Source organism: Oryctolagus cuniculus, chromosome 7 (genome assembly GCF_964237555.1).
Source record: "Oryctolagus cuniculus chromosome 7, mOryCun1.1, whole genome shotgun sequence".
In the NCBI taxonomy this organism is placed as follows: domain Eukaryota; kingdom Metazoa; phylum Chordata; class Mammalia; order Lagomorpha; family Leporidae; genus Oryctolagus; species Oryctolagus cuniculus.
In genome coordinates, this window is record NC_091438.1 from 140,500,145 (window position 1) to 140,513,527 (window position 13,383).

A 13,383-nucleotide genomic window follows, 5' to 3' on the forward strand; every position below is an offset into this window, starting at 1 on the left:
GGTGCCGCAGGAGGAGGATCAACCAAGTGAGCCACGGCGCCGGCCCCCTGCTATTATTATTTTTTAAAGATTTATTTATTTGAAAGGCAGAGAGGCAGAGGCAGAGAGGAAGATCTTCCATCTGCTGGTTTACTCCCCAGATGGCCACAGCGGCTGGAACTGGACTGATCCAAAGCTAGAAGTCAGGAGTTTCTTCTGGGTCTCCCACAGGGGTGCAGAGGCCCAAGCACCTGGGCCATCTTCCACTGCTTTCCCAGGCCATAGCAGAAGGTTGGATCAGAAGAGGAGCAGCCGGGACACAAACCAATGCCCATATGGGACGCCGGCACCACAGGCAGAGGCTTAGCCTACCACACACAGCGCCAGCCCCAATATATTGTTATTATTCACTGGCATTTTAGGGCAAGCCTGGGACATCTGGGTGGAGGGGAGATTCATTGCTTTGTTCAGTCATCCACTAGACCGCTCCAATATCAGTCTAAGATGGGGAGAATCATGAAAACAGGCAGATACAACAGAACATTATAAGTGCTACGGCAGGAGAGTGCATAAGATGTTTTGAGACTTTAGGGGAAGAATCAGTAACCCAGAGGCAGGAAAGTTTCGCAGAGGAGGTACTTCTCTGTTTCTGTTTCAAGTCTGTGCTTCTAGTAAGTGGAAAATGCAGCCTGCTGGAGGCAGGTGGAATCCAGGGACAGCTGAGCGGGGCTCCTCACTCCTCACCCAAGGGCTGCTTTTCTAACCTGCAGCCCTGCACTCCCTAAGGCTGCTCCCCTCCCACTGCTAGCCTTGCCCTAGGGCACCCCCTCCACGCCACCTGCTGCTGCTGAGCCTCCTGGGTTCTGGCTGCGGCCTGACGCCGCTGAGTCATAGACCCTTCCTTGTAGGCTAAGCCCTAATGGCAGCCTTCTGGTCAGGAGCAATGCCCCAGGTCCACCTTGTGGGCAAGGACTAATGATGACTGCCCACTGCTTTTCCTGGGGGGACGGGGAGGGTGAATGCATGGGGAGCGGAGAGGAGGGAGAGGCAGCCCAAGCAGCAGCTTTATTTCCTCCTAGAGATGTGCCAGTCCTTGGCAGGGGAGACATCCCAGGGTGCACAGAGAGGACAGCCCCTCCTCTCCACCCCCAGCTCTCCAGGGGGAAAACTGCTTTCCTCCCAAGCCAACCCCAGGACTCTTCCTGGCTGTCATGTGGCAGTGGCCCAGACCAGACTCCCAACTCACTGGTGACCACATTTTCCAAACCAAAACTCAGGACTCATGATCTGGCAAAGAATTTCTGGCTAGCTTCCAAGTGCAAAAGGCAAAAAGCTTTCCACTAGGGTCTCTATGCTCATCTGCATCGTTAAAGGGGACACTGCAAATTCAGGGTCTCCTCTCCATCAGGCATTTCTCGTTCATTATCCAAGCGTGAAAGGGGCCCCACGAGGTAGCCCAGTATTATTTCCATGTAATACTTGACAATACTTAGGAGAAATCACTTGCCCAAGATCCCACAGCCTGGAGGTCTGAGTTTTGGTCTGTCAGGGAGGATTCTGAGGTCCGGCTGTTTGGCGGGAGGAGTGTGGGTCAGCGCAGAAATATCCTTTGTGAAAATGCAGACGCCACTTATTTGGGGCCTCCAGGAAGAGCGGACGAGAACCCAGCTGCCCCGGTTCCTACTTCTGAGCTGGAAATCCCCGAGCACAGGACTCAGTCTCCGCCGCCACGTCCCGTCAGGATCTGGCCCCCGGTCTCATGGCCTGGGAGCGGGAAAAAGCCCTTCGACCTTGCGGGTCACAGGGCGGTCGCAAGCCCTCGCCCCAGTCCAGGTGCAGGTGGGCGGGGCGCTGCGTGGGAGGGCGGTCACTCCCCCCCCTCCCCGGTCACATGGACGCGTCTTCCGTAACCCGGAGTGCGGAGCGGAACGAACCACGAGGAGGAGGAGCGGGGGAGGTACCGAGGGCAGTGGGTCAGCGCCCCGCGGGGCAGGTGGGCGGATCCAACCGCCCCGCGAGCCGGCCGGCCAGCCAATCAGCGAGCGCGGGGGGCGGGCCGCGGCCGCGCGCGCCGCGCCCCGCAGCGCCCCCTGAGGGGCGGTGGCGGGAGCTGGTTCCGGCTGCGCGCGCAGCGGTGGTGGCGGCGGCGCGATCGGCCGGGCTGTAACCGTCGTCTGTCCGGGAGCGGCTGGAGCGGCAGCGGCGGTCGGGTGTGGGGCGCGAGGCGACGCCACAGGGCAGCGGCGGCAGCGGGGGCAGCGGCGGCAGCAGGGGACGCAGCGGCGACCGCAGCAGCAGCAGCAAGACGGACTCGTGGACACGCGCCGCCGCCGCCGCCGCCGGGCCGGGCCGGGTGTCGCGCGCCGAGGCTGGGGGGGAGTCGTCGCCGCCGCCGCCACCGCTACCGCCGCCGCCGCCGCCGCCGAGGTGACTGAGGAGAGAGGCTCTTGCCTCCTCGCTCCCGCCGCCGCCGGACTTCAATGCCCAGTCCCCAGCTCGCCAGCGTGAGTGCGCCCCTCCCGGGCGGCCCCCGCGCCGGCGCCCGGGGCCTCGGGAAAGGGGAGGGCGGGAGGCGCCGCTGCCATTAGCGCAGGCCTGAGACACGTCCCCGGAAGGAGGGCCGGGCCGGGCCGGCCGGGGGCGGGGGCAGCGCGGCCGGACGGCGTGGAGCGCTGGGGTGCGTGAGCGGCGAGGCCGTGCGAGTGTGTGGAAGAATGTGGGGTGCGCGCGCGTGGGGCGAGGGCCGAGTGTCCAGGGGGGTGCGGGGAGAGAGCCAGAGGGGGCAGTGCCACTGTGTGTGTGTGTGTGTGTGTGTGTGTTGGGGGGAAATGAGGGAGTGGGGGGAGGAGTGGAGGGGAGACTAGGAGTGAGGGGCGCCTGTTCGTAGGGGCGGGAGTTGAGCGTATGGGGGGGCCAGCAGTGCGGTGTTGGGGAGAAGGTGAGTGGCAGATGAGGAGAGGGGAGGGTGTGCCTGCGAGGGTCCTGCCGAGAGCCGGCCCTGCTCCCTGGTCTTTGTGTGGCTGCACCCTGGGGTCTCGGGTTAGGGAGCTCTCTCCAGAAGTATCTTGTCTTTGGGTTGCAGTATGAGAAGGGGGTATAAGAATCTTACTCTGGTGACTAGCTCTACGTTGTTCTTTTCCTTTCTAGAAAGGATGTGACTTGTTCTTTTTTTTAAAACTTTCCCCCCACAATTCATGACATCGAGATAAATTTACACATTTGTCAAGGCTATGGTTTCCATCCCATCCTAGTCTGGGAACTCTTGAGAGTTGACCCACCCAAGCCTGACCCTACGCTCCTGTCTGTAGGCAAGAGCGTAAACTTTTGTGTGAGGTACTGCTGATTTTGTATGTGAAAGGTGGTTAGGTAAGTTGAAGTAATGTGCTTTAGGTTATGACTCTTTCGCACCCTCTGGCGAGAAGCTTCTAAAGAAATAATGTAACAGTAATGATGAGGAATTGTAGGCTCGTATTTTATCTTGGAATTTGTCAAGAAATGTCATAGAAAGTTCCGGCATTGCTGTAGGCGTTGAGCAAATGCTTGTCTGTTTTGGGGTCGCCAAACTACAACCAGTGCTGGGTTAGAATATGCTACTTCCTTGCTGCGTGCTCTTTATCACGTGGTAGTTTCCCACAGGAAGTGAGTGCAGTTAGGCATTGACATGTGCAAAGAAAAGGTAAGGATCAGAATGACCCGCTGTCACAGTTTCAGAATCACTGCTGGTGTGTGGGTATCGGTAAGGATGGTGAGAAGTTTGTCAGTATTCTGGTCCAAACCTTTTTTTTTTTTTTTAATTAATTTATTTATTTGAAAGGCAGAGTTAAAGGCAGAAGCAGAGAGAGAGAGAGAAACAGAAACTGTGTCTTCCATCCGCTGGTCCCCTCCCCAAATGGCCGCAATAGCGGGAGCTGGGCCTGTCAGAACCCAGAAACTTCTGGGTCTCCTACGCTGGTGCAGGGGCCCAAGCACTTGGCCATCCTCCACTGCTTTCCCAGGCCATAGTAGAGAGCTGCATAAGAAGTGGAGCGCTGGGACTCAAATTGGCATCCATATGGGGTGCCAGCACTGTAGGCAGCGGCTTTTACCCACTAGGCCACAGTGCCAGTCCCAACATTTTTTAAGTTTCATGTTGAATGGACTAATCGCTGACATGGACTTGCTGCCTTATTCTTGGGATTCTTGATGAAGAGCACCTTGATAGGGGTTTTACAACTTAATGATGTAATCTTAGGAGTTAATGACATCTCTTAAAAATTGGGATTCTTTCAGTATGATAAGTAGAGCAGAGTGTGGTTCTTTTGATAGTGGACATAATAAATTTACAGGCAAAATCATTGACGTGTAATTGGAAGTCAGGAGTTACGTTTTTCTTGAGTGTCCTTCTCAGTCACTACCAGGCTTTGCTCTCAGAACTGGTAAATACTGCTGTTATTCTTCGGTGGAGGAAGGGATTGGTATTAACTGCCTACTGTTTTGCAGGTGGTTTTTATACACTCATTTAATTCTCAGCTACAATAAAGGTGGTAGGTATCCTCACTGAGAACCTTTGAGTTGCTTCCATGTGCAAGGCACTGGGGATACGGTGAAGACCCTACCTTCTGCTTGCCCCTTCCTCCTCCACGGACTTGAGTGAGGACAGGAAGAGATAGACTCAAAAAAGTTAAGTTACTGATCCCAGGTCATAGAGATAGTAAAAATTGGAGTTGGATTAAAAATTCAAGACTGACTCTAAAGCCCTTGATTTTCCCACCGCACCACCCTCTCAGTAGGTTGTGTGTCTCTGAGGTGCCTTTTGCATATGGTGACCTGGTAGGGTGTGGACAGCAGAGCTGTGGAAGTCAGTGCGGAAGACTGAATGGCTGGAGGCAAGGAGATCATTTAGGAGATGCTGACTTGAGGCTCTTAGGGGCCCAAGTTAGGCTTTTATGTGGGAGGAGATTCTACCTTGAAAGTCTCTTGGGGCCCCAGGGTGTGTGCTTTTGAGACGGTTTTTATGAGGCACCTGGGATCTGTCTGGGAGAGGGGAGTCTGATTAAAGAAATGCAGCAGCCTTTTATGTTTTGTTTGTTTGTTTGTTTTTGGGAAAGTGGGAAGAGTGTAGTTATTGAAGCTGAGTCAACTAGAAGTTGTCACTTTGTTGAAGTTTGTTGAGGTGCCCGGGTTCTTAAATCAGAAGTGAAGAGCAAGTGAGAAGATGGATATGAAAGCACTTTGTTAATTATAAATTGAACTAGGGGCTCAAGAGTATTACAACCAAGACTTTTCTACTTAGGCAACAGTTTCATTGTTATACTTAGTAGCTGGGAAAGGCTGGCATTCTAGAATACCTTTACAAGTGAGAAATAGTTCAGAACTGCTGAACCGGGTGTTTTCTGACTCAGAACAGCGTAAGTCAGACCACTCCCTCCATGAGTCAGTCAAGTAATATTTAATTTGAACCAACCAGATTTATAGGTAGAAGCCATTTACAACATCATTGAACTTTGGTGGCACTAAGGAAGAGTAAATGTTTGAATTTGAATGCTTTTGAACATTAAAAAAAAAAAAGTCTGGAAGCCCCATATGTGTAGTTTACCTGGAAAGAATTGTGAGCAAGGTAAATTAGATTTTTTTTTTTTTTTTTTTTTTTTTTGACAGGCAGAGTGGACAGTGAGAGAGAGAGAGAGAAAGGTCTTCCTTTTTGCCGTTGGTTCACCCTCCAATGGCCGCCGCTGCAGCCGGCGCACCGCGCTGATCCTGGCAGGAGCCAGGAGCCAGGTGCTTTTCCTGGTCTCCCATGGGGTGCAGGGCCCAAGCACCTGGGCCATCCTCCACTGCACTCCCTGGCCATAGCAGAGAGCTGGCCTGGAAGAGGGGCAACCGGGACAGAATCCGGCGCCCCAACCGGGACTAGAACCCGGTGTGCCGGCGCCGCAAGGTGGAGGATTAGCCTATTGAGCCACGGCGCCGGCTAGATTTTTTTTTTTTAAGAATTATCTTTATTTGTATGCATGTTATCCTTTACAGATAGTATTTCCTTATATAGTAATTATAGGACATATTAGACTTTTAAAGCACAAAGTTAAAACTTAGTAGGGATTTATTTCCCAGAATTTGACTTTTTGTTCCCTTTTGTTAGAATGTGGGGTTTGTAACCAGTGAGGCCTCTAGAGAAAGCATTAACAAATAGAATGCAGAAGAGGAGTACATAAATTTTTAGCTGTTGCTCTTGGAAGAGTGAAACTTGTTAGAGTGAAACCTGTTTTTAGGTTGATTTCTTTGCATGCTGTTTCATGAGCTGTACTACTGTTGGATAGAAGTTGAGGTTCTTTACAGATTTTGAGTAACTAGAAATCAGATTCATAGTTTTAACATGGTAGACTTAGTTACGTTTAATGAGAGGAGTAGCAGTAGAGATCTTGTGGTCTTGGGATGCTTGTGCAGTCCAGTATTAAACTTTAGGGCTCTAGATTTCAACAATCTCTTGAGAATCATCCCATTTAAAACCCGGTGATAATTTGAGTAAGTGGTATTCTTTCAACTGTGCACATAAGGAAATTGACTTAGAGACCAATTGTTGAATCCCAGTTTTAAGAATCCAAGTTAAAGAGCAGTAAATAGATGGCAATAATTTTTTTTTCCTTCTTGAGGCTTAAAGTACTTAAATGAGTACAGTGGCTGCCACCAGTTATAATTAGTTTGAGACATGGGGATCGATGCTTAAAGTGGAGTTGGTATGGTGATCACACCGTGAGATATTAGAAGTCTTCTCTCCATTTTCATCTTTCAGAACTATTATGTATAGATGTGTCTAGTCATTTTCTTCAGTTTTTCTTTGAGTGACTGACTCACAGTCTCTGTTGACTGCCTGGCTACTCTCCTGGGACTGTAAACCTTATAGGATTGCTGTGGATCTGAAGTAGGTACTGTATGTAAAAGTGTTCCTCCTTAGATTGGTAGAGGTCTATGTTGAACCAGAAATTGTCACTACTACTCCATGTAAGAACCTGCACAGCACTCTCTGCTTCTACAGTTTCCCATTTTGGAGTTACCAGGACTTAGGAGAAAATGACCCTTCTCTTGCCTGAAGGTTGTCTTTTCCTGCATTATTTATTCTAAAAGTGTCGGTTTACAGGGCACCAAAATCATTCCCAGGAAAACGAGCAGTTGAAGATACGGTATTTTTAGGTGACTTGAATACAAACGTGTTTTGCTTTCCTGCACTGATGTTCTTTCCCGTAGGTTCTTTTAACCTGGTATCTACACCAGTGTAAGTGACCTAGAAACTAAGTTGTCTTTTGAATATAAATTTACATTGTACTTTTTAAACTGCAGAGTATTTTAAGACTATGCTCTTCTGTGACCCTTTGCTAGTTGAATCTGATTTGAAAAAATATTTTGAACATTAGAACTGTCTTTACCTTTAGAAAAGTGGTGTATTTGATTTCTTTAAAGAGTATTTTTGGGTTGAAATTTCATTCTTCTCAGAAGATGTTAATTCTTTTGGCATAAAATGCACACATGATATATTTGTTTTAGCAGATAGGATAAATTACTTTATATTTTTATTTCTGCAGTGGTCAAAAATGTTGGCTCTTCACTAATGTATCATTTGACAAGAATTCAGATTCATTGTTAAGTCTGCTTCCAATTGTCCATTGGTTTCAGTTAAGATTTTTTTCCCTGCACTGTTTTGCAGGAAACAGTCACCAGGTTGTACTACCATAGTGTTTGTAAATTGGTTTTATGTACATATTTGATATCTATTGTTTTTAGTAGCAAAACAAATTGATGTGTTTTCTACTTTGCATTATCGGTGAAAAGGGGACAGAATGACTGGATAGTGCAGAAGGATATGAGTCATCAGCAGGATTTGTCAGCAAGTTGAGAAGGATATGATGGAAAAACAATAGATTCTGGTAACATTCTTCATTCCACATGTATAGCCCCAAGCAAAATTTCCTTTTGTTGATTAGTTGAAATAATATAAATAATTTAGGTCTTTGTAAATCAAGCTATACTCAGTTTTTCTGGCGAGATGGGATTTTCTTTTGGAGATCATCAACCAGTAGAATTTTGTGAAACTCATAATGTTTGCTAGGAAAAATAATTCATTTATCAAGTAGGACTCAGTAAAGAGAATGTAAGCTTTTTGGTAATGATGGAGCTGCTCAGTAGTTCAGAGAGGTCCACCAGTACAGTAATATTTGGGCACTGTCTGGGAGAGGGCTCTGAAGGGTCTTAGTGCATTTGAATTGGTTTGGAATTCTCAGCAAGGTCAAGGACACCCAGAGTTACCTGCTCAAAGACTGAAGCTCCTTTCTCAAGTCATATACCATGGCCCTTCACTGTTTCTGCCAGTTTTGTCATAAAAAGTTTCACTTTTCCTCAGAAATCTTAATCCTGCCTTGTTCTACTCGTGTTTATTTTATATTCAAAGAATATAGCACTAATATAAAAACTTAATTCCTGTCAAGTATTTTTTTGCTCTCGCTGATTCTTGGAGCTTGATTGTGGGTAGTGTTTGTGTGGTGTACACACAGAGTTCTGCAAATACTTATTCTGAGATGGGATGTATGCTGCATTTTAGTCTCATTCACAAGTGGAATGTTGTCCCTCATCTCAGCATGTGGAAAAGAGGATAAATACTGAATTTTGCATGTGTTAACTGGGAAGAAAAGGAAGATGAGTCTGTTGAACTAATAAGGTAGTGAAGAATAATAACCTCTTGACATTATAGACATTTTGCCATTTTTTTTTTACTTCATGTTTATATGGAATACCTAACATTTACTTTTCACTGTATGGTTTTTAAGGATTGTGAATATTACTGTTTTGTGAAAATAAATATCGAGCCATTATTGGACAATTAGTGGGTGGACGGTGTATTTTACAAGGCCACCAGCAGCTCTAAATAGAATGATTTGGATTCTTGTTTGTTTATACTGTATTTAGTTCAGTACACAGAGAGATGGCTTTTAAAAAGCAGGTTTAGGAGAGGAAGTGAAGTGTTACTCAGTTTTAGGAGAAACTTGGACCAACATGCTCTAACAGCAGAAAAATTTCTGGAGCTCAAACAAAATAATTTATGCTGACAAAATGTATCTAGGGTTGTTTCTATTTTGAACCCTGTGCATGGAGAGCTTCCCTTTCCCCAGTCTGGGTGGATATCAGCAGGACCTTTGTATATGTTCAATATATTTGACAAAATAGGAAATGAAAGAGTTAAGCTGACCCATAAACTGCTAAATTCTGAAACATGGTATATTTTAGATAGAGCTAACAATAGCCTGAAGTTTTTGCTTTGCATGCTGCTCCTGTGCTGTAGGTTATTTTGAAAGGTGATTCAAATAACCTTTCCCGAGTATCTGTTTTGCAACATCAGGGAACTTGCAGCTGTTACAGTCATTCTAACTGTTCTAATGTAGCTCAGAAAACATTTCAAAGCAGTGTTGATGGGCTGAATCCAGGTGTCCTTTTGGATTTTTATTACTGAATTTATTACAATTGGAGTGTAGAATCTCAAATACACTTTTTTATTCATGAAATAATTGAATCAGTGGTTCTTGGGTTTAAGTTACGTACAGTGATACTGGAAACCACATGATTGCCTTAGATTGTTCTCTAGGAAAATTACTTAGCCTTTAGAGATTGGTAAAGAAAGATGGAAGGAAGGGAAAAAACAAATGTTAAGATTTAATTTTATGGGAAAACAAGTTAATTGTAAATAGTTCTTGTTGTGTAAAAAGGTTACCACAATTCTTTAGGAAGAGAATAATGCTTAAACTTTATAATAAAAAGGCTTGGGAGTTCTTAAAATGTGCATGAAGTCTTTAACTGTAAAGCCGTTAGCAAGGGTAGCCATGATACCTTTGACTGAAAATGAAAGTATGGGTGAATAAAGTCAGTTTAACAGAGCTGTTGAATGTAATTTTAAAAAAGTTAACTGAAAACAAGTAGATTAATGCCCAATATTAGGATTATGCTGTTAGGGTTTTTCATGTTAGTACCAATATTATTTCAGCTTTTTTACAAGAAAAAGTGAAAAGTGGCCATAGTGAAGTTATCTCAATTTGAATTTTATTTATAAAAGGAAAAAATAACATTTTTTGGCAAGAGATCCATCTGGACAATTGTTAGTCTTCAGAGGAAAAATGGAGCACAGAACTGCAAAGTAAATTTTTTCAAGTGTGGCATGAAAGTATTTCATGTGGTTTTTGTCTTGTAGTTATTTGTAGAGGTAGAAATTACTAGAAAAGGATAACTGCTAATCACCAGGGTACACACAAATTTGAAAACCACTCCCTTTTCATTTGGGTGGGAACAGGGCCCCACAGCGCTTCTAAATAACTGTCACTGTTCTCGGAAACAGGTGTGTTTGTTGGTTAGTTGCTTTCCTTTCCTTTTTGAGTGGCAGACAGCTCATGTGTCTTCTGCTGGTTCTGAAGTGTTAAGACATTTTCCCACTGTCAGGGTCATGATTTCCTTTTATAGGACTGATTATTGATTTCTGTACTGAAACTTGATTCTCAAGTTCCCTTCTTAAATGAGGAAGTGGAATAGTGGGAATAACCAAGGAAGTAACTATGAAACTTTTTTTTTTCAGTAAAAAAGCATCTTGCTATCTAAAGCTTATTTACAGATATTTTGAATCCTAATTTGTGTAGAATCTTATCAGATTCCTGTATATCAGCCTTCTAGGATTATAGTCAGTAGGAAGAGGGAAACTAATACTAATTTGAGTCTTAAAGTTTCAAGGAGCCAGATGTATTCAGTTTTAGTTTGCTAATGCAGTAGTGAGGGATGAACAAAGGTAGATAGCACAGAGGCTAGGTAAAGCTGTTACTGCTATAGGACAGTGAGTTGGGGTTAAGTCATGGAAGATGAGTAGAATTTCCGTTTGAGACCGGTTAGCCAGAGGATGAGAATTTCATTAGTAAAGGTGAATTCTCTTCAGTTTGCAAATATTCATTTTTTCTTCTTCAAATGGTCAAAATACAATAGTAGATACATAGTGCTTTACAGGAGAATTTCCCTACTTTCCTTTTTTGATAGTTGAAAGGATTTTACAGTGTTGTCTGAGTAGTCTCTGGATATTAAGTTAGGCTTTCTTGAGTTCTTATGGTTATTCAGGGCCTTGACTCCTTTTTTCACAAACTCCTTTTTGGGTTCTACCTCAGAGTATATGTTGAAACTGACCTCTTTATCTTCCTTACTGCTACTACCTTGGTCCAGGCTCCCCTTCTCTCTCCTGGATTGTAGTGACAGGCTCCTGATGGATCTCCCTGCTTTCATTTTCACCACTGTATAATCTGTCTTCACATGGCAGCTGGAGTGATTATTTTAAAACATAAATTGTCACTCTTGAATGAAACCCTCCAGTGGCTTCATTCAGAGAGATATCATTCTCTGAATAAAAACCAAATCCCTATAGAGGCCTATAGCTTTTTTTTCCCCCTCTTTCTGTGACTCTGTTCATTCTTTTATCCTCTCTGTTCCAGGAGCACCAGTCCTCTGTTGTTCCTAGAAGCTTCAAGCATGTCCCCACTTCATGACCTTTGCTACAGCTAATCTCTTGCCTGAAATGCTCCCCAAATATGTATTTGGCTCAAACCCACACGTCTTAGATAAAATAGCACTTTTTTACTGAAGCCTTTTCCTGATAGCCTTTATTTTTTTAAAAAAGATTTAGTTAATTTATTTGAGAGGCAGAGTTAAGGACAGAGAGAGGTCTGCCATCTGCTGGTTCACTCCCCAAATGGCCACAATGGCTGGAGCTGGGCCCATGTGAAGCCAGGAGCTTCTTCTGGGTCTCCCTAGCAGGTGCAGGAGCCCAAGCACTTGGGCCATCCATTACTGCGTTCCCAGACCATAAGCAGAGCTGCATTGGAAGAGGAGTAGCTGGGACATGAACTGCTTCCCGTATGCAGGCAGAGGCTTAGATTACTACAATGCCACAGTGCTGGCCCCTCCTGATAGCCTTTTTAAAAATTGGAATCCCAAGGCCAGTGCTGTGGCGTAGCAGGTAAAGCCGTTTCCTGCAGTGCTGGCATCCCATATGGGCACAGGTTAGAGTCTTGGCTGCTCTAGTTCTGATCCAGCTCTCTGCTATGGCCTGGGAAAGCAGTAGAGGATGGCCCAAGTCCTTGGGCCCACTGCAGCCACATAGGAGATCCGGAATATGCTCCTGGCTTTGGATTGGCGCAGCTCTGGCCTTTGCGGCCATCTGGTGAGTGAACCAGTGTATGGAAGATCTCTGTCTCTGCCTCTGCCTGTCTGTAACTCTGCCTTTCAAATAATAAATACATCTTTAAAAACAAACAAACAAACAAACAAACTTGGAATACCCCTACCTGTCTGGCACTCTGGCACTACTGATTCCTCTACTTGGATTTTTCTCCTTGACTGTGACATATCATTTGTCTTTTTCTGCCCACTGAAATGTAATAGCTATCCTGATAGGAATTTTTTTTACTGCTCTTGTTGCACCCGTGAGAGTATGTGACACATGTTATGTGTCCAACAAATATTTGAATTAAACTTTCTTTGTAAAGATTTATTTATTTGAAAGGCAGAGTTACAGAGAGAGGGAGAGAGACAGAGAAAGAGATCTCCATCCACTGGTTCATTCCATAAATGGCTTCAGTGACTGGAGCTGGGCCGATCCGAAGCCAGGAGCCAGGAGCTTCTTCCAGGTCTCCCACGTGGGTGCAGGAGCCCGAGCACTTGGACCATCTTTTGCTGTTTTCCCAGGTACATTAGCAGGAAGCTGAATCAGAAGTGGAGCAGCCCAGGGCTTGAACCAACGCCTATATAGGATGCTGGCGCCATAGGCAGCTGCTTTACCTGCTATGCCACAGCGGGTAAAATAGTTTTTAAAGATTTAGTTTTTATTTATTTGAAAGGCAGAGTTACAAAGAGAGGAGGAGAGAGAGAGTGGGAGTTTCCATCTGCTCATTCACTCCCCAAACGGAACTTCTCCCATGTGAGTGCAGGGGCTCAAGGACTTGGTCATCTGCTGCTGCTTTCCCAGGTGCGTTAGCAGGGAGCTAAATCAGAAGTAGAGCAGCTGGTCTCAGACTGGAACCCATGTGGGGTGTTGGTATTGCAGGCGGAGGCTTAACCTGCTATGCCAGAACCCCGACCACTAAACTTTTTTTTTTTTTTTTTTTTTAAGATTTATTTATTTATTGAAAGGCAGAGAACTTTCCATCCAGTGGCTCACTCCTCAAATGGCTGCTAGGACTGGGCCAAGGCTGAAGTCAGAAACTGGGAATTCTATCCCATTCTGCCACATGGTGGCAGGGGCCTAAGCAGTTGGGTCACCTGCTGCTTTCCCAGGCACATTTAGTGGGAGTTAAATTGGAAGCAGAGCAGCTAGGACTTAAAGTGGTGCTTTGATATGGGATGCCGATATTGCAAGTG

At 45.6% G+C, this 13,383-nt stretch overlaps 1 protein-coding gene across 2 annotated transcripts in view; it reads left to right on the forward strand.

Annotated features, from left to right (window-relative positions):
- The first annotated feature begins 2,097 nt into the window (after positions 1-2,097).
- The window catches only part of PTP4A2 (protein tyrosine phosphatase 4A2), a 30,604-nt gene continuing 19,318 nt past the window's right edge, over positions 2,098-13,383 (forward strand). The window contains exon 1 of one of the 2 annotated variants that reach the window (XM_051832147.2): positions 2,098-2,483. The gene's annotated coding sequence lies outside the window, so the exon portion shown is untranslated. Of the gene's footprint in view, positions 2,484-2,542; positions 2,657-13,383 lie in introns of those variants that run through there. The other variant, XM_051832148.2, reaches the window with a different exon arrangement.